Below are 22,487 nucleotides of genomic sequence, written 5' to 3' on the forward strand. Positions count from 1 at the left end.
AAAGAGTGGAAGGCAGTGAAACTCCCGCCGAAGGAGCCTGTTGTGCTGCAGGACGGGGCTCCTGGGCTGCGATGCCAGCCAGAACGGAATAGTTGGAAGGAAGGGTAGAGGAAAGGGATGTGGGGATGTGTGTGTGTGTGCACGGGGTGAGAGTGGAGGCCTGCGAGACAGGGAGGAGAAGAAGGCAGATATTGCGTGTGACATATCTGCGTCTGAGGGAGCAGGCACAGGGGGTGATACGACCTGACCCCCGGCTGGGGGAATGAATGAGAGAGGCTGCTCCGGCTGGAGTGGTGGAGGCGCCGTGACTTCACCGACGGTGACGCTGGCGGGAGTAGGCCTTGGAGGGCGACCCGGAAGTGCGGCCGGCTTGGGAGAAGGAGCTGTGGCCTCGGGAGCCCGGACAGCGGCTGAATAGAGCTGGAACAGCCTGGACTTGTTGTCGCTGCGGTGGAAGGGGATGTTTTTTGCCCTCAGGAACCGCTGGAGCCGGGCGATGGTCCAATCTCTGATGTCAGGCTCTTGCTGTGGACGTGGACATGGTGGAGATGGCCGAGTGGAGCGTGACAGACGCTGCACCGCTTCGGGAAGGAGGAGGAGAAGATCGCCGCTGGCTCCCACGGTTGTGGACCCGGCGTCGATTTCCCACCCGCGAGGACGGAGAAGAGGAGGCCTGAGATCCACGAGGAGTTGGGGCGATCTCGTTGATGGAGCCCGACGGAGAACCACGGCGAGACGGAGGGATGTGGACCACAGAGCGCAGCCGGCTCCCCTGGGAGTTTCGGCTACCGGCAGACTGCTGAGACAGGGTCAGAGGATCACCTGGCTTGAGCAGAGAGTCGTACAAGTCGTCGGAGTCAGACTCGGACAGGTTGACTTGCAACACGTGATCCATTGGTGAGTACGCACAAACACACTTGCTGAGATAACCTACGTAGGGTCGCCAATGTTCGAGAGATCTGAGAGGCCTGTGGTAGAGCTGTGCTGGTATATATATGTTAGTCAGGTGATTAGAGGAGTGGTTGAGGCGTGGTCCTGCTCCTGAACCTAGATTACACAATTAACTCCATTTAATGAGCCATACCTGGCGCGCAGGTACTCAGGAGGGGGAGATATGATTCTATTTTGTAACACTAACCACATATTTTTGTTGCCTAAACTCAACCACATGTGTGTTGGCTAAACGTAACAATGTGTGTTTGTTGTTGAAGGAAAAAAACATCAATTTGTGGTGTTGTACTGACACAGTGTGTTTATTTTGAAAGAGACTGTATGCAGACTGTACATTTCCTGTGAAAATGAAAGTGTATTTTTAAAACAGACATGCATGTCCCAGAACGTCAATAACCAACGCACCCAGAGTACCTTGCACGTCATATCTCGACGTGGAAAGGTCAGAGTGATGAGGTTGGAGTGAGAATGTGTTGACTGATTACAGATGTCAACTCAAAAGCTTCAAGGGTTTAATGACTTACTTACACAGAAATGACATCCCTGATGTCAGTAAACTACCCAAATAAGGATTGAAATATTGCATAAAAGCATTTTGCTTCTCTGAGCTGAAAAAGTGTACATTTCAAAAAGATGGGATAAAGGCTAATGGAGGCATATTTCAGTTTTTAATACACCGTGATGATCTCCACAGCCAAATACGTGTTATGCTGTCACACTGCTCAGTTTGAGCCTGGGGCTGTACAGTAGTGATATAGTGTGGTAGTTAGTGCTAGTAGCAGGGGCCAACCTGTCACACAGGCAAAACCTACAACTGCTTAAGCTTTTTCATTTTATTTTAATTATTTTCATTTTATGTACAGACCAACAGTACAAACAAACCAACAAAATTTATTTAATGGACACAGAGGGCTCTGGTTTCGCGGCGTGCCGCAGGATGGCGCAGGGTGGCGAACCCTGCGCAGAGCTAGTTTCAAGCAGCGCAACCCGAGGCGCGCTCAGTTTGGTAGTTTGGCAGACCGAGGTGCGCTGAGATGGGTGTGGCGGCACAGCAGGGGGAGGTGTCGACAGATCCAGCTTGGTGCAGTGACAGTTTCGTGCCAAAAGGCTTCGCCGAAGGTGCGCCAAACGCTCGCCGGCTGAAACCAGGTCTACTGTCAGCGCAGTTGGAGTGCAGCCGGTGTAAGTGGAAGTTTGGCTGACCGGCGGACAGTGCGCACACGTCACCAAAACCTCACAGGCAGGTTTTCAGAACGTCAAGCACAATAACAATCAAAAAAATACCCACAAAAACCACTATTCAGTGCAAATATCTGCAATCAGCACATAAATGTATCTCTATATCGACTGTCTCGTCACATCTGATGTGAGAACAAAGGGGATTGGCACCGATTGGCACGTTTGGCATGCGTAATGGAAACCCAACCTGATTTGATTAACAGAGCTGCAAACTAATGAGTTCACATCCCTCTCAGACAACCACAAACAGCCACAGCATCAGATAGGGAGTATGTATTCAGCAACTGTCATCTAAGAAAAGTCAAAAGCAAAAGAAACAGTGTGAGACTGCGAGAGAGAAAGAGAGAGAGCGCGCGCGGACGAGAGAACATTGATTTACAATTGTGGTGACCTCCTCCCAGGCTACCTTTGCATCATCAGCCCGTGGAGGTCTGCTCGCAGTTCCGTGTATTCGGACACTGTGAGCTTGGACCTTCTGGACCAAAACATCAGTTTCCTCCTGGGAGAAGTTTGGCCGTCTGACGATGCTGCTCTCTTCTGCCATGGCGAATTGAGTAAACTCTCATTATGCCTTCCCGCGGCGCATATAAGGGCGAGGAGAGGGGCTCATTTGATTGGTGTGATGTGTGTAAAACCCACTCCACGCCTTCTCTCCTCCCTCTTTCCGACTTGCACAGGTAGGAGGGACGAAGGTGGGAAAGAGGAGTTGCTGCACCAGCGCGCACGGTGTGCCAAACTTGCAAAATCCACCTGGCCACACCTAGTTGGCGAAGCTGCACCTCCGCCTCGCCCGGTCTGCGAAACTAGAGGCCAGAGAGTCATTAAAAAAAAACATTCTAGTTTCTCTTTTTTTTTTCGTTTGACAACATGCTCTCCGCGGCAGTTTTTATTACTCTGCCACTTCAGGATGCCTGTAATGCTGCTCTCAGTTATTTTTATTCTGTGTGATAAGGTTCAGTATGCATCCTGGAGCAATATACTGTAGTTGATTGTTGAGTCCTATACCCAGGTGCTGCAAATACTGACCATATTGGGTTGGTAGGTGGATTGAACAACAATGTCACCTTGGTGCAGTAGTTGGCCCCACAGCAAGAGGCTATGGCGATTTTGAGGGGTGGCCTGGGGTGGCCGGGGCCACCCCTGAAAACTCACTGGCCACCCCTGTGGCCACCCCAGATCTGATGGGTAGTTGGTCAAGTCCGTCAACAAAAGAAACAAGAGAAATGCTGCCAATCAATGATGACAGGTAATCAGTTGATTTAGGGCCAGTTTTACATTTTTAACTAAAACAGTAATGGTCATACTGAGGCTGTGAGAGCTGATTTCTGCTCAGCGGACGTTTGGCCAATGGCCATGCAGGTCTGACAGGTGAGCCATCAGCCATGAGATGAGCACGCCGCATCTGCTGCTGCTGCTGCTGCTAATGAAACAGGAGGACGGTGACAGCGACAACGTCAAGTGCAGAACTGCTGGATAAAAATGGCACGCTGAATCAAAGCCAACGTTTCAATTTATGCCTTCATCAGGGCCGTGGACATGAATACTGTCTGGGTTGAAAACCACTTTTTGCACATTTTCATACAGTGCCGTAGCATTGTTTCGACCTCTCATTGTTCCGACCTCTCATTAGTCTGATGTCCTGTTGTTCCGATATGTGATTATTACTGTAATTGTGTACCATAAAGGATCAGCAACTCAACAAAAGTAGGCTACTGGTCGAGATACAAGTGTCATAGAGAAGAGAGAATGAAACACCATAACCTCCTGTTATTAACTCTGGGGTCTGGGTTGTGTGGGGAGCTTTCTGCGGTGCTGAACGGCTCCTGGTGGGCGTATTTCGGCCTTGATGGTGCGTCGTGACCTGCTCTGGGTCAGCCGGGAAAGGCTTGAGGCGAAGCAGGCTCATGGCTTATGTGTTTGCCACTTTCTTTTTCATTTTAACCCACACCATGATCTTTTCCTAACCCTAACCAAGTGTTTTTTGTGCCTAAACCTAACCAGACCTTAACCACAGGGCATCATGATGATTTCAGAACAACGGGACATGGTCGGAACAATGGGATGTCGGACCAATGGGCTGTTGGAAAAATGGGCAGACCCCTTTTCGTACATTATAAGGCATCCTATATAATGACATTATTCATTCATCAGGCCTTCACCTGTGTCACCTGTATTGTTACCTATGTTTGCTTTACTAATTTAGGCCCCATCTTGTGGTTAAATAAAAACACACCTGACAAAGAACAAACCAAAAAAATCAAATTCCAGTATCTCCAACAAATTATATCTAAGCTAAATAATACCATGAACTAAGCATGTAAAGAACAACAAATATTCCTTTTTTCCTTACAAGCTTATTTTATCTTTTGCTTACAGATAAACTTTTTAATAAGGCCTATCTTTAAGTATTAAGCTTTGATTTGAATTTTTTGGTTTGTTCTGTTGCCTGAATTGCTGTGTTTTTATGTAACCACAAGATGGCGCCTCAATTAGTAGAGCAAACACAGGTAACAATACAGGTGACACAGATGATGAGCTGATGACTGATTAATGTTATTCTATAGGATGAGTTACGAGCAGTTGAATATCGCTACCCTAATCTAACTTGTGAAGAGATGAGGACTTTAATCCACTATAAGGAAATGGCTCTTAGAAAATTTGTACCCTATCCTGAACATAATTACTGATTAAAAATCGACATGTTATAATAACCAGATATTCCTGTGATAGGTGGAAATGGAATAAAAAAAAAAAGACTCCTTTTTTTCAAATATTTTTTTACCTGCACAAACACCTTTATTTGACAGTTACGAGACAGGAAATCACGGGAGAGAGAGGGGATGTGACATGCAGCAAAGGTCCTCCGGCCAGGATTCGAACCGGGGTTGGCTGTGTACGTGGCATTATACTTCGCCATGCCATGGCCACCCCACACTAGCTTTGTGTCCCATCTTGGCCACCCCAGTAAAAATGTCCTGGATACGCCACTGGCAAGAGGACTCCTGGTTCAAAGCCAGGATGGGGAAGCCCTTCTGTGTGGAGCTTGCATGTTATCCCCATGTCAGTGTGTGTTTTTTGCGGGTACTCCGGCTTCCTCCTGCAGTCCAAAGCAGGCCTGGAATTTCGTCATTTTAGGGGCATGGCCACTTGACCTTTCACGTTGTCAATTTTTTGAGGGCACAAAGGCCAAAAGCCAGGGCCGCAAGGCCATACAGTAAAACAGAGATTTTAAGTCCACGTCCATAATGATTTTAATTTAAGGACTAAGGATGTATAACTATCTGTGAAATGAATAAATAAAACAAGCTCAATTAATAATAATGAGTATAATAAGTATTAATGTGATTTATTTCATAGCACTAATGAACCCAATGTGTTTTAAATATAGAACAACCAGGTTCATGTATTTATAAGCAAACAATCTTAAATATTATTTTTGAGTAAATAATATTCTAAATATTTTTTGAGTGTATATGATAAACTGATTCACTGAACAAGACTGGCTTATAATTATTTTTGATGTGTTGTTAGATAGCTAACAAACAAACAAACTACTGCAGGGCTATTCAATTACTATTTCAACTGGGCCATATTTCAAAACCAGATAATGTCAATGGGCCACATTTTTAGCAGCGAGCAACCGATCCACTTTTTTTTGCATACATATATATATTTATATATACAGGCATGGGCCTTCTTAACATGATGCAGAAACAGACTAAAAGAGAGCTATCAATGCACAGAAGCATAATAAGTGACATTAACAGTATCTAATAACACACACTATCTCTCTACCAGCATCTCCCTCTCCCCTCTCCTCCACACACATGCACACACCTCACCTCCTGATGCTTTCCTTATATGTCAGTTACACAGGATGTAGTTCTATACAGTCCATGGCAGCAACAGTCATGTTTACAACATCAAAGTCACTATTTAAAACCCAATAATATCTGACTGGAATATAAATATTCCTCCTGACATCACAATACTGAGTGAAGAAAGTCACGTTATCTCAGTATGAAGACAAACATCAGTATCAGTCATTCATCCTGCTCTCTGTCCCTCCTCTACTGAGGACACTCACTGTCTGCAGGTCGGCTGCCTCAGGTACATGTTCAGATAAAGTGTTAGCCTACATACAGACAGCTTTCATTTTAGTTTGTCTTTAACACTTTGCTGTTAGCACCGCGAGCACCATGTGCTTGTGTCGACTGTGATCATAAATCATAATAGCGGTGAATGAGAGACTGCGGAGAGAGCAGATTGAATTATGGCTTTCTACATGCTGATCACATGCATTGATAAAGTATTGGCTTGGCTGGCAGAGGTTTTATTGCACTTACTCACAGTAACAAGCGTAGTTGTTGTTAACTAGAGTCATCTTGAAGTTATATTCCCTTCATCTGCACCGCGGCCTCTCTGCTGATGAGTTTGTGTGTCTGTGTGTAACACCGATAATGGCGGAGCTTACTGTTATTACGGTGTTGATTTAACTTGCCTTGGGTTGTTTAATACCGGGTCTCGGTACCAATCCCTGCCCGGGTGTTTGATGAAGTCTCCTGGTTGGCCAGTGATAGATTGGTGTCAAACTGTCATTACAGCCCGTCCGAGCGGTTCATGCCAGGCTCGAATCAAACCCACCACTAGTGATGTAGGCTATGCATCGTCTCATTTGATCTTGCTCAATAAGACTCCAGACTGTCATTGCATTATTTTTTTCTCAAAAGACACAGGTGTCAAAGCCGTGTTGACAAGAAAGAGGCAGAAGAGAAAACCGCAAAATCACCTGCGGCTGTGGGGGCGGGGCATCAAGGCCACTGTGCCCTTAGGGCAGATATTTTTTTTGAAGGGCACAGGGCCAAATGAGGAGGGCACGAGGGTCATGGCCCTCGTCGCCCTCGTGAAATTCCTGCCCTGGTCCAAAGACATGCAGGTTAGGTTAATTGGTAACTCTAAATTGGCCCTAGATGTGAATGTCAACTTTGATGGTTGTCTGTTGTCTGTTGCTATGTGTCTGCCAACTATCACTATTGTCTCACCCAATGTCAGCTGGGATAGGCTCCTGTCCCCCGTGACACCCAACAGGATAAGCAGTTATGGACATGACTGTTACCTGAGGGTAAAATCAAATAGTTTACACCTGCACTGACCACATACACAGAATGTCCATCCATCTATCTATTTTCATACCCTTATCTGGGGCAGGGTTGCAGGAGCAGCAGGCTGAGCAAAGTACTGCAGACGTCCCTTTCCCCAGGGACACTTTCCAGCTCCTCCTGGGGAATCCCAAGGCGTTACCAGGTCAAATGGGATATTTAATTCCTCCAGTATGTTCTGGGTCTGCCCCAGGGCCTCAAACCAGTTGGACATGCCTGGAAAACCTCTAACAGGCCTCTTTCAACATGAAAGAACAGCAGCTTTACTCTGAGCTTCCTGCAAATGTCTAAGCTTCTCACCCTATTTCTAAGGCTGAGCCCAGCCACCCTACAGAGAAAACACAGTACAGCCACTTGAATCTGCGATCTCATTCTTTTGGTTGACTACCCAAAGCTCATGACCATAGGTAAGGAGTGGGAGGTGACCGATAAATTGAAAACTGCACCTTCTGGCTCGGTTCCCTCTTCACCATGACAGTCCGGCACAGCACCTGCATCACTGTAGACGCCGTGCCAAACTGCCCATCTATCTCATGCTCCATTTTACCCTCACTCATGTTCAAGACCCCAAGATACTGGGGCAGTAACTCTTTCCCACCCCAGAGGCATTTTCCAGCAGAGAACAATGGCCTCGGACATGGAGGCGCTGACTCCCAGTGCATGTAGGAGGTCACAGTGTGATGAAGCGACCAAACCATGTACAAAAATGCAGTTCTGAAGTTCCCAAACTGGACACTTTACTCCCCCTGGTTAGACGTTGAGATCCCGTCCATGAATATCACAAACAGAATCAGTAAAAGTGACAACCCTGGTGACAACCCACTTAAAATATGTTTAAATTCATGCTGAGTATGCAGACACAGCTCTCACTTTGGTTATACAGGGGCTGCACAGCCTGTACCCCATACTCCTGCAGTACCCCCCATGGGACTTCCCGGGGGGCGCAGTCATAAGCCTTCTCCATTTCCACAAAACACAGACTGGGTGGGCAAACTCCCACAACCCCTCCAGCAGCCCTGCAAGGGTGAAGAGCTGGTCCACCGTTCCATGGCTGGGACGGAATCCGCATTGCTTCTCCTGAATCCAAAGTTTGACGGCTGGTCGGAGCCTTCTTTCCAGCACCAAGGAATACCTTTTCCCAGGGAGGCTGAGCAGTGTGATACCCTGAAAATTGGAGCATACCCTCTCCTTTTTTGAAAATGGGAACCACCACTCTGTTCTGCCACTCCACAGGCATTGTACCTGACCTCCATGTTACACTAAAAAGACGTGTTAGCCAAGGCAGCCCAACAATGTCTGGAACATTCAGCAAACCAGGGAGAATCACAGAATTCATCCACTTTCATAAAATATACAGTAAAAGGTTCTTAGCCTACACGCCATACATTAAAATAGTTGAACTTGGACAACTTGCAGTATGCCAAGATCTAATTAATACTATATATTTTTGTTTGTTTGTTTGTCTTTAACTACATCATCTGTTTCTACTGCCAAAGTAGACAGCCCGTGCTTCAGGTCAAAGTAGAACTGTACCATTTTCATTTAATGAAACTACATTTTTTAATGAAATGTAGGGGCATTTCCAGCCATGGTTTGTAGAGACAGAACCCAGTCTTTTCAGCTAAAACATTATGTTTTCCTAAATCAAATCAAGTTGTTTTTGTGCCTCAACATAACTACATGTTAACTACAGTGTTGTTACAAGTTAAAATTGAAAATTGGACATAAAGTTTTTCGGGCTTTGATCTGTAATGTAAGCTTGTTACTTTCTTTGCATGAAGGTACTTCTGTGGAAACACTGATTCATTTCCTTTCAGAGATCAGTTAAAAATGTTTTAATAGAAACAAAACCAAGAAAGAATAAGTATCTCAACCTCCTCTCTCAGTGGCTGAAAAAAGTCTAAACATTCAGGCACTTATTCCTGAGAGCCAGAAACATAAACCATGACCACCAAGCAAAACAGATCTTGAAAAAAAAAACAAAAACAAAAAACATGTTGCCAAAGGCTTCTTTTGGGCAGTGCTCTGAGTGTTGTATGGGGGTGCAGGATTGGCTTTTAGTGCCACAAACACAACATGTGGGAGCTTGCATGTGCGCAAGAGAAACCAGGAAATAATTATGTGTTTTAGTATTTCTGAAAAGATAAAATGGGAGTTCCAGATGGGCTGTTGTTGTAATATTCAGAATACACGTTGGCAGTGCCTCATCAACACCCTGCTGGGAGAAGGTCAGCACCGTGCTGTTTCCGAGTGTCGCAGCTGTGTCTGGAGGGAGATGTGTCCTCATCAAACGTGCTTGATATTTGGGACACAACAGCTGTGAGGATGCCTGCTGAGGGTAACCACAATGAATTAAGGAATAAATAAAGTGACATTGCAGTTTCTGTTCGAGTTCACTCTTCAGCTTGCAGTTTGTCTCTTACTACGCTCTCCTTCCTTCTGTTTCACAGAAATTCTGGGACAAGAAAGAGATACTGTAGATCACAGTTCAACCCAAACATACTGTAGCCTATATGATTTTGATGAGAGAGTCCACCTGCAAAACAGTATTAGTATTGACAACTATATTAGATTTAATCTTCGTCTTGAGATAATAATGCTTATTAGTATTAATCACATTTTAGTCATTTTTATCCTTCATAGTTTTTGTCTAATTTTACTTTATGATTAGTTTAAACTAATCCAGTGAGGCTAATTCACATATCAGAAATTAGACTCAAGGTGACAGATTGTCTAAAAATTTAATTTAGACAATTTCTATCCAGAGCCACAAATATTTTTTACATGCTTACAAACTGCCATTTCTCCTGCAGTTTTTGACAGGTTTAAGGGATTATTTACGAGCACACATTTACTGATCATTATTTGAAAAGCTCATCAGCTGTATGCTCCCACTTGGTCCAGGCCCCCTGCTTAGACATGCCCACCATTCTGCTGAAGCGGGCTTCCTCCACCTCGGCACGAACCTCCTCCTGGATCAGCTTTCGCTTCTCCTTTCCACTGGCTTTGCTGTAGCAAGGTTTCGGCTTGCTACCAAGCCGACCCGGCCCGACCCGTGGCCACAGTGCCCACCAGGATGCTGTGCTGTAACCTTGCCTCCGCCCGTGCCACTGCATCCTGGGCGCGCCACTTCCGTCCAGTTCTGACCTCTACACCTGCTGAGGAGACCTTGGTGTCAGCTGAATCTCGGTAGAGTAGGACTTCTCTGGCTCGGGTAACCTTGAACTCCTCTGCCAGACTGCTGAACGGAAGCTGCAGCTTGTTGTTATGCCCAAACAGCGCAACGCTGCTTAGGCTCCGTGGCAGGCCCAGCCACCTCCGTAGGAACTGGCTCATCTTCCTCTCAAGGCACTCCATGATGGTAATGGGGACTTCATAGATTAGCAACGGCAAGAGGAGATGAGGCAGGATGCCACACAGCAAAACCACTGGAGTCAAAATCCTAGTGTTAGGCCATTTTAAAGTGAAGTGTTGAGGTTGTGGTGTTGATTCTGATACAATGAACTCCGTGCTAGTGAGAAAACATATTAATGTGGACGTAACAGTACAGAGTTAACGGTATCCAACACCTGCGGGTGTGGTTTTCACATCCAGGCATTTGGCAAGGCACACTTCTGGTAGAAATTTGAACGGCAGCCATTGTCTTTCCCCCGCATACTCGCAATAAAAAGACACCACGCAAGCAACAGGTGAGTATCACGTCAATATAGCTCACTGTTTGATTGATATTTTGCAAAAAAATGTGTTTGTGTTGGCTCGATATTTCAAATACAGGAAAATGGCGATATTATTGTTGTCTTACTAACGAATTACTGCCACCGTACATGCAGGCTAACGTTAAGCAGACATGCCAGGGCATGCACATGTCACATATGTTTCATGCTAACGTTTGAGCTTGGTTATTCTTTTCACACACGGTAAATAAACAGTATCGTAAACTAGTGTAACTCTGTTGAAACTGTTTGGGTCGAGTTAAAGCGGTTTCCGTCGTTAAAAGAACAACGCGGGTGTCAGGAGAAAAAACAGTTTAACCGACTAGTATTTCTGGTGACTACTATCAATATTAGAAACGTTTAAACGACTAGTCGGTTAAGCAGGAACATCCTTAGTTCAGAGCCACCTCTCCCCATGATTCCCGCGGAGGAGCCTCCAAGGGGCAAACCGCCAACCGGTCAAATTTGTCCACAGCTGTGGTTGGATTTAGTGATGCACGGTATACTGGTACCAACGATAGACCGCCGTACTTAACCCTCTGCGGTCCAGAACCGCGCCGGCGCGTCAAAATCACGTGACCGATTTTCGCTGAGTCTCTGGTTCATTTTGTGTGGAAAGTGCAAACTTCAAACTTTGTACCACTTTTTAAATCGTCTTGATAGGCCATATAAAACCGGACTTATGATAAATAATAAACGCCATGATTTTCCTGAATATTGTTGTCACGTTTGATCCGCGTTTGATGCAGGTAGAAACGGTAAAAACGGGCCGTTCGGCCTGACGAAAGTGCTGAAGGCAACAACAACAGCCAAAAAACAAAAACGACACCCCCTTTCCTATTGGTTGAAAAAATGCACCACGTCAACCAATCTCAAAATTGTATGGCAACACACATCATTTGTTGCTGGGGGAGAGGGGAAAGTTGTGGGAGTGACGGCAGCGAGAGAGACAGCGATCGCAATCGCGATCACAGATAGTTGGGATTTGTGATGTTTAGCTTGTTTGGAGTGTATAGTTAGTGTGTGGTGTAGTGTGTTTTGGAAGAGGAGAGAGGAAAATGAGCCTCCGACGACCGCATTGAACGGTACTCGGTGGTCCGCACAGAGGAGCGGACGGTGTGGCAGGGCACGCCCACCAGGTCCGGATCTCCGTTTGCTCAGGCAGCAGAGCCACACAGTGTGTGTCACTTCTCCTGTTGTAGTCCTGTTGTGTCCTCCTCCTGTAGTGTGTTGTGGTGGACAGGAACTGTTTTTCAGAGTGGCACAAATAATTTGTGTAAAATCACATAGAAGAAAAGCAAGCACTCTCAAAATAAATTCCCTACAAAGGTGCATGGCCAAAAACAGCGACAAACACAGACGTTTCAACAGAAGAAGACTTTCTGTCGAAACATCTGTGTTTCTGGTACTGCCACCCAAGTTAGTTTATTAAATTTACCAAAAGGACATTTGTGAGTGCTGGCATTTTTCCCTTTGACAAATAATTTGTGTGGCATCTGATTGTTTTGTAAATAGGCTAGTTGTTCAAAAACGCCTGAGGCATTGCTTGCATTTTAACGTAAATAGTTATATATAACCTTGTTGTTTGCTAAATTAGGACATATGTTTTTGAAGTTTACAATTTATATTTTTATTCTAAGTTACAAAAATGGTTCGTTAGACATGTTTGTGGTTTTCACAGTAAAAAAGCAAACTTTTTCCTACTCGGATTTTATGTTTTTTGTGTGATTTTAGGTCCAGTGTGTTAATACAGTATGTCAAAATAAAAAAATAACTGTAAAGTCACACAGGTGAGATTGCGCTGAAAAGAATGATACCAAACAAGGCAAGGTAAACAGTTTTTTAAGGTGAAATTTAAAGGTAAAATGAAAAGTAGTCAAAAACGGCCAATTACCCCCTAGATCTTAAACACCAAGGTACAGAATGATCGTGTTGGAGTACCGTAGTACTAAGGTACCTCAGGTACCACTACTGTGGGATAAGTTCAAAGTCCGGCGCGCGCCGGCGCTGGCCACCTGGCACTCAATATGCTGCTGCAATGGTTTGTTTTCCAGTGACATTTCAAGTATTAGCTGAGCTACTGAGTATCTTAAAGCAGTGAAAGTTATTAGGCTATTTATTTCTCATTTGTTTTCCACAGAGCTCTATGGTGCAAGCATTTTACTGGCATTTGTGACTAAAAATAGTTTTGTGCAGCAGAAGAAATCATTTAGGAGCACGCTGTCATTTATTTATTTCTTCTTTTGTGGCCACAGTAAAACGGTCATTTGTAAATGTAATTTGTAAATGTTTGTAAATCAGTCTTGCATATTGCAATAATAAAAAAATAGTCACAAAATAACTTTCATTCCATAGTGAGCCAGTTGTACTTGATTGCCATTTAACTGGCTGATAATTTGTTAGATAACCGGAATATTGTATTTTTCAGTGCATTTGTTTGACAGGATACAAAGATACCGCAGTCATCATAAGAAGTGTGAAGAGCAGTATGTTAAGTTCCAGACCTGTCAGGCAGAAAGACATCTTCATATCCAACAGCTTCAGTTACAAAAAGTATATTTTCCATCAGAGACCATTTGAGTGTAGTGAAAGTTTCACATTTTTGTATAGGTGATTTAAAAAAAAAAAAAAAAAAAGTAATTTTTCTGCAAGATCACGCTGAAGATTGCAAGATGCTAATTAAGGTGCAATACAAAGACCGCAAGAAATACATCAAATTACAAGCTGCTGATTATGAAGAATTCATTTCTGAGGGTAATTGTCCCGATTTGTATATGACTAACCAGTAATTTTAACTGACTGGACTTTTTCTGATTTAAACAAATAACCATGTGGTATTTTAACTCATCATTTAGTGAGAGAGAAGTTCTCCATCCTCGCGGACAAGATTTGTGTGGAAGATGATTCGGGAACCGAGGTGGATGAATCTGTGTTTGCAGACTTGGCCCCACAGAATGGGATTTGCATCATCATCCAGGACGGTGACAACAATGGTAAATTAACAAAAAATAAAGCTTTATATTCCATGGATGGACAGGGCTGTTGAGCACAAAGTTGGGTATAGTTTTTTGGCTGCTGTTTGTAGATTCTTCGAGCATGGTTGATTGCAAAATCTTATCTACAATAATGCGGCAATGTTAAGTATTTATACACCTTTTTGTTTTAGATTCAGGTGCTTCTGTGTCACCTCTATCCACACCACCATCCACATTTGGTGGAAGTTTCCTGTCTGTGTCCAGCGGTAGCAGTGACTGTGAAGCAAGACCACTCAAGCAAATGAGAAGTGATGAAGAGGCATCCCAAAGTTCTTCATCCAGAGATGTAAGTTCATTATCTAACTAGTTCCTTGCTTGTGATGTATTAGCGCTCATTGTAAGTCGCTTTGGATAAAAGCGTCTGCTAAATGAAATTGTAGAATCTGATTGCTAATTTAGATCATAGTTGTCACTTTGATTAATTTCATGCATTTATTTTTAAATTGCCATTGTGCAAACTAAAGTTTCAAAAGCTTGATGCTGTGCTCCCCCAAAAAATGGATTTTCTTTAAAATCTGGTTTGTCTAATAATTTCAGTCCTACCATCATCCTGATGTCTGAAATTACTTTGCTGCTCTTGTCTTGCATTAACACTGCTGTTATGATCCGTTTAGCTGATGAAGCAGATTCTACAGACAAAACCAGGAGGGACAACAGTGCTTGAGGAATATGAAGAGACTGGGACTCTCAGTGACAGTAGAAGAAGGCAGATGATTAACATTCTTGCAGGACATATCGTTGAGACAGAAGGGTAAGTTTAAAATACAAGGGTTGGGTAGTTAACAGCTATTAAACTTATTTTGTTTTTAAACGATTGTGAATAACTACAGTTTAGGTACGGTAGGGCCTGATTACTGATGTTTTTTTTCCTAGTAATGTTAAATTGTGAAAGGGTTAGAGTTTATACTAGTTTTTTGGACCGCCCTTAATATTCCAGAATTCTGGCCATATACTGTAGAACAACCGCCATATTTTAAATAACCTTATGGTAGCGTTTAAACAGCAATAATAATAATTTAAAAAAAAAACACTTAACAGGGATAGTTAACCCAAAAATGCAAATAGTCATTAGCTACTCGCCTTCATTCTGATGAATTGACGGGTGAAGTTTTATGATCATCTGTGCACTCCTGGAGTTTAAAAAATACATAATAAATCCATAAAATGCCTCCATACTGCTCGTTCAAAGTAATCCAAGTGTCCTGTAGCTTACAAATGCCAAGAAAAAAAAAACATCTCAAACTTGTGTTAAGTTTTGTTTGATGTGCTGCATGTTTCTGCTTCAGGACACTTGAATTTCTTTGGGTTATTGGTATGGAGGAAATTTATGGATTAATTATGTATTTTTGGAACTTTTGAATCTGTTACTGTTTGCTGCAGTTATTGGTCAAGCAAAGCTCACGGAAACTCCAGGAGTGCGCAGATGATCAAAAAACTTTCCCCGTCATTCCGTAGGCATGAGGGTCAGTAGATAATGACTGAATTTTCATTTTCTCTCAACATCGGCTTTTTTCCCACGCTCATTTTGGTCGGTGATATTTTCATCTGCCGTTCAATTACACATGAAACCGGCATGTGTCGGCTACTGTGAACTCTGGAAAGGACATTATTTTTTTTTCTTCTTTTCTTTTTCTTTTTTCTTGAGTGGTGGAGGAGTTTAAGTATCTCGGGATCTTGTTCACGAGTGAGGGTAGGATGGAGCGGGAGATTGACAGGCGGATTGGGGCGGCGTCAGCAGTGATGCAGGCGCTTAACCGGTCCGTTGTGGTGAAGAGGGAACTTAGCCAGAAAGCGAAGCTCTCAATTTACCGGTCGATCTACGTTCCAACCCTCACCTATGGTCACGAGCTCTGGGTAGTGACCGAAAGAATGAGATCGTAAGTACAAGCGGCCGAAATGAGTTTCCTCCGCAGGGTGGCTGGGCTCAGCCTTAGGGATAGGGTGAGGAGCTCAGACATCCGGGAGGGACTCGGAGTAGAGCTGCTGCTCCTCCACATCGAGAGGAGCCAGTTGAGGTGGTTCGGGCATCTGGTAAGGATGCCTTCCGGACGCCTCCCTTGGGAGGTGTTTCGGGCATGTCCAACCGGGAGGAGACCTCGGGGCCGCCCCAGAACACGCTGGAGGGACTACATCACCCGGCTGGCCTGGGAACGCCTCGGGGTTCCCGCGTAAGAGCTGACGGAGGTGGCTGGGGAGAGGACTGTCTGGGCTTCTTTGCTGAGGCTGCTGCCCCCGCAACCCGGACCCGGATAAGCGGAGGACGACGAGACGAGACGAGACGAGACGAGACGAGACGAGATAAATTGGAGAAAAGGCAGCAATTATAGTAGTAAGAAACATTACTTAAGTAATAGTATTATTCCACCCTTATAAAGCACCAGTGCTTAATTGGTATAGCTTGGTAAACAAACAAGAATCAACTTTATTTTTCTTTTCAGGAGAATCCCTCAGCAAACTATTAAAGAGAAATACGCACTGGGAATTGTTACCTTGTTCCCTGCATTGAAAGATCCCCTCTCCAAGAAGGGATATGTAAGTCTTATTTTTATTACATACCTAACTTTGAATTGTACTTTGAATTGTATCAAGAAATTCCTTTATAAAAATTTAAATGTATTTATACAAAAACATATACTTTTTTGGATAACTTTGGCTATGTTGATGCATAAGTCATGAATTTTTTTTAGTCTTTAATATACTATGTACACCAGGGCTATTCAGTTTAAAAATTCAGTTGTGCCAGATTTCAAAAGCATGACCTTAAGCTTGGCCAGACATTGTAATGACAAATTTCAAACCAATGTGAATTATTTCAGCTTAATGAAAAGACATGCAGTGTCTATTAATTATTTCTCCTTTTAATCCTGAATGCCACAGGTACATCAAAATGTGGATAAAAACACAAAAGAGCTGTAACTGAACAGAACTGAGGCTTTGTGGAAATATTTTTTTTCACTTTTGAAATTATAAAAAGTTAACTGGTTACATCTGACAGACAAAGCAAAGTGTATAGAAAGTCAAAGAGCGCTAATTTACTATAACCTCAAGTAGTAGCAGTACTATTTTTTTCAGTTTTGAAATGATATATTTTGGTCTGACCCAGGCATATCTCAATTGCAGATAATCAAAAAAGTACAGAATAATCATGTACTTTCAAAAAAGTACAGAATAATCATGTTAACCTTATGAAATAAAATTCATAAAACATTCTCCTGATATGTGACTGAGGCACATCACAAAGTGTATTTCACTTAATAGTTTAAAGGGATAGTTCAACATTTTTGGCAAATTTGCTCATTGCCTTTAGGAGTTTTTTTCTCCCTAGCTGTTCTCATCTTGGTGGTAAAATCCTGCCAAATTTATGGTTTTTGTTTTTCACTAACTTTTGTCTGTCTTTGGTCAGGAACATTTCTATGACAGCCAAAGTAGCACTGGATTTCTGGCATGGCGGCTCAAGACAGTTCAGAGGAACACAAAACTTCCATTCAAGGAACCAAAAATGCAGACAGCAGGAGGTGGCGGTCCAGGACAAAAGAGGGAGCTGCCTCAGATTGGTGGTCAGTTGGATGAGGAGCGTTGTAAAGAGATCATATCCTTGATGAGCCACATCACTGACAGAGAAATAATCCTGCAGAAGATGAAGGAGACCTTTGAGTATAGACAGCACCTCATCCACAATCCTGATGAGTCGGATAACATACTCAGTGTTTCCAAGGCTGCTGGACACTAAAGGGCTGGTAAGTATTAGACATTTAAGCGCAACATGTGATTTGAAAAATGTAAATTTAAGAAAACATGTTCTTTCATTTCTCTGCCACTGCAGATAAATCAAGATTTCGGCCTCATTTTTGGACCGGAAACAGCCGACAAACTGCTTGAAAAGTGGCATCCATCCTTTAAAAGGAAGGTGATCAAAGAAGCTGAGAGCCTTACAACCACCCCAATCATCCAGAGTTTGCTGAGGTCTGCCAGGAATCAGAACAATGATGAAGCCTCTGACTGCCCAGGTAACACATGGAATTTGAATGCATTGTCATTTACAAACCTATATACATGTGCTGAATGAGGAGTTTTTGTTATCTAAAGTAGGATTGTATATGTAAATTAAAGAAACATGATATTCAAATTATACTATACACAAGTTTTTTCTCTTTCTACAGAGTGGGACAGTGGCATGGCATCTCTCTTGTTACTCCTGAATATCCTGCCACCTCAGCCCTCTAAAAAGAGAAGACAAAAGATCAGTGGAGCTCAGACCATGGACCATCTAGTTGTGTTTCACAAGGTAAGTCATGCTTCCCATTGTCATGAAAAACCTAGAAAAACTGTGGAATTTTTTAAGTCATTTTCTAGGCCTGGAAGAGTCATGAAGTAAAGTAAAATCAAACAGTTTTGGAAAATTGATAGAATTTTGTTGTCTGCAATGTAATTAGCATATCTTACATTAATCATGGGCACAAGAGCTCTGTTTCTCCTAAAATCTTCTCCAGGACATCTAAATCTTCTTCAGGACATCAAAAACTTTCTCCAGGTTATGGATATTGTATTATGGGTGAAAAGCTTGAAAAGTTTTTAAATTTTGTCTGTGAAAATGTGTGGAAACCCTGGTTAGAGCAGATCTGATTGTGATTAGAAGCGTGGAAACATGGCACAGAATAAGACAATACAACAATGCAACCTGACATGTAGTTTCTCCACAGTCATGCCGGAGCCTTGAACAACACTTGGAGAGCCAGGAGGCAACTTGCCAGCCATACCTTCTTGCCGCTGGAACCAGCAAGCAGTCCATCAACACTTACTACATTGTGATCAACAAGAAGCTCATCCCCTGCCAGGGAACCACGTCATTGGCAGTGTTTGATGAACTCTTCAAAGTGCACTTCGTTTTCAGTGTAAGTTACGATGATGCTCTCAGCAACATGTACAGTTTTCTCCAAACAGCTGTCTACAATATTGATGTTGACACCACTAAAGAGAGTCCAAAGGTGAAGGAGCTAAGAGCCAAATTTATGAACAGGAGCTAAGAGCCATGTTCATAAACGGTGTATGCACATTTGTATTTGCACAATGCACTTGGTGCACTTCAGCACTTATTTTTTTCCTTTGGTTATGTTTTGGTTGAAAGTCTAATTTCTTAGACTATAAGATTTGTGTTGTCAAGAGACAAGCTCCTAAAAATATGTATAGGTGTCATATTTGTAGGTCTATGCACAATGCACCCAGTGCATTAATTCAGCACCTCAAGTTGTTTCATGGGTTATATCCAGGAAAGAAATTTGTTGTTATTTGTGCCCAAGAAGGATGTTCATTGCAGTTTAACAGTTATGCAGGTTTTAGAAAGCACTTAAATGGCTCTCATAGTTCTGTTAACACAAGTAATGATGATTTACAAACACCACATCAGTCAGATTTAGATGAACAGAACTTACAAGAAGATGCATTTGGCATGGTTCCAGATATGATTAATCAACCATCAACATCCCAAATGTCAAATCAGCCTTCAACATCCCAAATGTCAAAAGATAAGACAAAAGATATATGTGCTTCAGTCATAGCAAAGTTACAAGGCAGTGGTGTCGCTAACAATGTTGTCTTATTGAAAGCATGGAGGAGTATGTCAATGATGCTCATGCAAATCTCAAAGAACAAGTGTTAAGTGCAGTGCCTGCTGATAATCCCAGTAGAAGTGCAGTGGAAGAGGTTTTTAACAATACTTTCAATCTGTTTGCTGACTTAACCACAAATTCTAAATGGACAAAATATTTTAGTGAAAAATGTGGTGTTGTTGAACCACTTGAAATTCATTTAGGAGTGAGATATGACTCAAAGAGAAACAAAATATCTGGAGTATATGAACAGGTTCCAGTAAATGACACTTTCATTTACATACCACTGTTAAAAACGTTGGAGTTCATTTTCAAGAATAAAGTAGTTTGCGGTCAAATTAATAAATCTGCCAGTGTCGTTAGCTTATATCAGGATTTCTGTGATGGAAAGTACTATCAAAATCACCCATTATATTCAAAATCAAAAGATTCATTACAAATCCAAGTGTATTATGATGACTTTGAAACATCAAACCCACTAGGATCAAAACAAGGCATTCATAAGCTTGGATGTTTATATTTCACACTCCGCAATTTACCACCACGTCTAAACTCATCCCTGATGAATATCCATCTTATTTCTTTGTTTCATTCCCAAGATGCAAAAAAGTATGGAATTGACAAAATTCTTACTCCATTTATAGAAGATGTAAAGATACTAGAACATGGTGGAATGAAAGTGTCATTTACTGATCAACCTATCTATGGCACCATAGCACAAGTAACAGGTGACAATTTGGGTTTGAACTCAATTCTGGGTTATGTGGAGTCATTCAGTGCCAACCATTACTGCAGAATGTGTCTTATTGACAAAGCCTCCGCTCAAACAGTCTTTAGTGAAAGTGATCCACGTGTCATGTTACAGACCAGATCAACCAGTGAGGAGCATTATAGTCATCTTGTTGAGAATCCAAGAGAAAATTCTTGTTTTATATTTGTTGTAATAGTCGCGGATGAGGTCTCGGATCTTCTCTGGGACGTGGTATCTTCTCAGGGCCAATTCCACCAGCTTGTGTGGATTCAATCCATAAGCATTGGCAAGGTCCAGCCACAGCACTGCCAAGTCCCCCTTGCTCTCTCGTGCCTCTCGGATCAATTGGGTTACCATCCCTGTGTGTTCGATACACCCTGGAACCCCTGGGACTCCGCCCTTTTGCACCGAGGTGTCTATTTAGGTGTTCTTTAGGAGAAATCCCATGAGGCAATTGGCAACAATCTTGAAGAACGCCTTACACTCAACACTGAGGAGGGAGATTGTCCTGAACTGCTCGACGCTGCTAGCGTTCTCCTCCTTGGGAATCCACACGCCCTCTGCGTATCTCCACTGCTGGGGTACTTTCCCTTTCCTCCAGATCACTCTGAAGATCTTCCACAGACGTTCCAAAAGCCTGGAGCAGTGTTTGAAGACCTTGTATGGAACTCCACTTGGGCCTGGTGCTGAAGCTGCTCTGGCAGATTTGACTTCCTTAAGGGTGGGTTCATTGATGTTAAACAGGGTTCTGGGTTCCGGTGGGCATATGAGGGCTCCACAGTGGCCGAGATCTTGCTCTCTCATGCCGTCGCTGTAGGTGTTACTGATGTAGCGGTTGATGTCTTCCTCGGGACATGAGAGTTTACCACTGCGTTTCTCTCCCAGCAGCTTCTTCGTGAACCCAAATGGATTGGCAATGAAGGCACTGCGCTTGCGGGCCCTCTCCTTACCCGTCTTCCTGTGCCACTCAGCACGCTGAAGGGTGATTAACCTTTCCCTTACCACGCCTCTTAGTTCTGCCAGGGCTGCCTTCTCTTCCTCACTTGCTTTTCTGTACTGGCTCCTGAGTGTCCGCAGCTCTTGTCTGAGTTGGGTGATCTTAACCTCTCATCGGTTTGGAATTGGTGCTGCAGTAGTAGCCTGGGTGGCACGCTGTTCCTTAATGCCAAATCTGTCTGAAGCGATGCTGATTATAAACGTGCTCATTGTCAGGAGCCTCTGGCCCACATCTCCCTTGGCAGTTGCTTCAAGGGCTGCATCAACATCTTCATCAAACTGGCGCCACTCTGACTCTTTGGCAGCGGGCCACAAAATCCGACGATGTTCAGATGGTCTGCTTTGGGGTGTCGCCTGTGGTGCTTGGAGGCTCTGGGCACTGCAGGGTGTGTCCGGGCCTGGCTCCTCCTCCATCTCACCAGGTGCTGTATCAAGTACTGGCACTGTGCGTTGCGCCACTTGCCTCCTCAGGCAGCCCATCTTGGTCTGGTGAATTTTCAGACCAGTCGGGTTTTTGCAGACCTTGCCACATCTGCAGACTGCACTCGTAGTCGATTGTACGTTCGCATGGGTCATTACCAGAATATCCGTCTGTTCGGGGCGCTCATTCTCCCCCCCTCTCGGGCGCCCCTGGGGGTATTTCTCCTTAGGGTTCTTCGTAGCGTGTGTTGGGTGCTCTCTTTTGAGAGCTGGAGCTTGGGGTGCTAACCCTCCCTGCCCCGGGTGCCGTCTCTCTGAGCTGTCCACTGTCTCTCCAGTTGTCACCACACTTTCGAAGTTGTCATCCAGCCTTTTCCTGGAAGTCAATGGCATCGCCATGCTGGATTAGTACTTAGATACACCTTGTGGTGCAACCTGGACACATCTTCAGTGATATTACCCGGGTCATTGGGTGTTTCGGGTCTTACATCAGACACCCTCACCCGGGTGACCCAGCTGGGGGTGATCAGGCCCCGACTTGTGTCCAGGTAGCGCACTACGCCACGCATCCCCCCTCCTCAACCAGAGCCAACGTGAGGCCTTTTCAGCAGCCTCCA

The 22,487-nt window shown here is 43.7% G+C and overlaps 1 pseudogene; it reads right to left on the bottom strand.

The window, feature by feature from the left end:
• Positions 1 to 10,210: 10,210 nt before the first annotated feature.
• Positions 10,211 to 22,269, bottom strand: LOC117261443 (uncharacterized; annotated as a pseudogene).
• Positions 22,270 to 22,487: the final 218 nt, after the last annotated feature.

Source organism: Epinephelus lanceolatus, chromosome 7 (assembly GCF_041903045.1).
Source record: "Epinephelus lanceolatus isolate andai-2023 chromosome 7, ASM4190304v1, whole genome shotgun sequence".
Lineage (NCBI taxonomy): Eukaryota > Metazoa > Chordata > Actinopteri > Perciformes > Serranidae > Epinephelus > Epinephelus lanceolatus.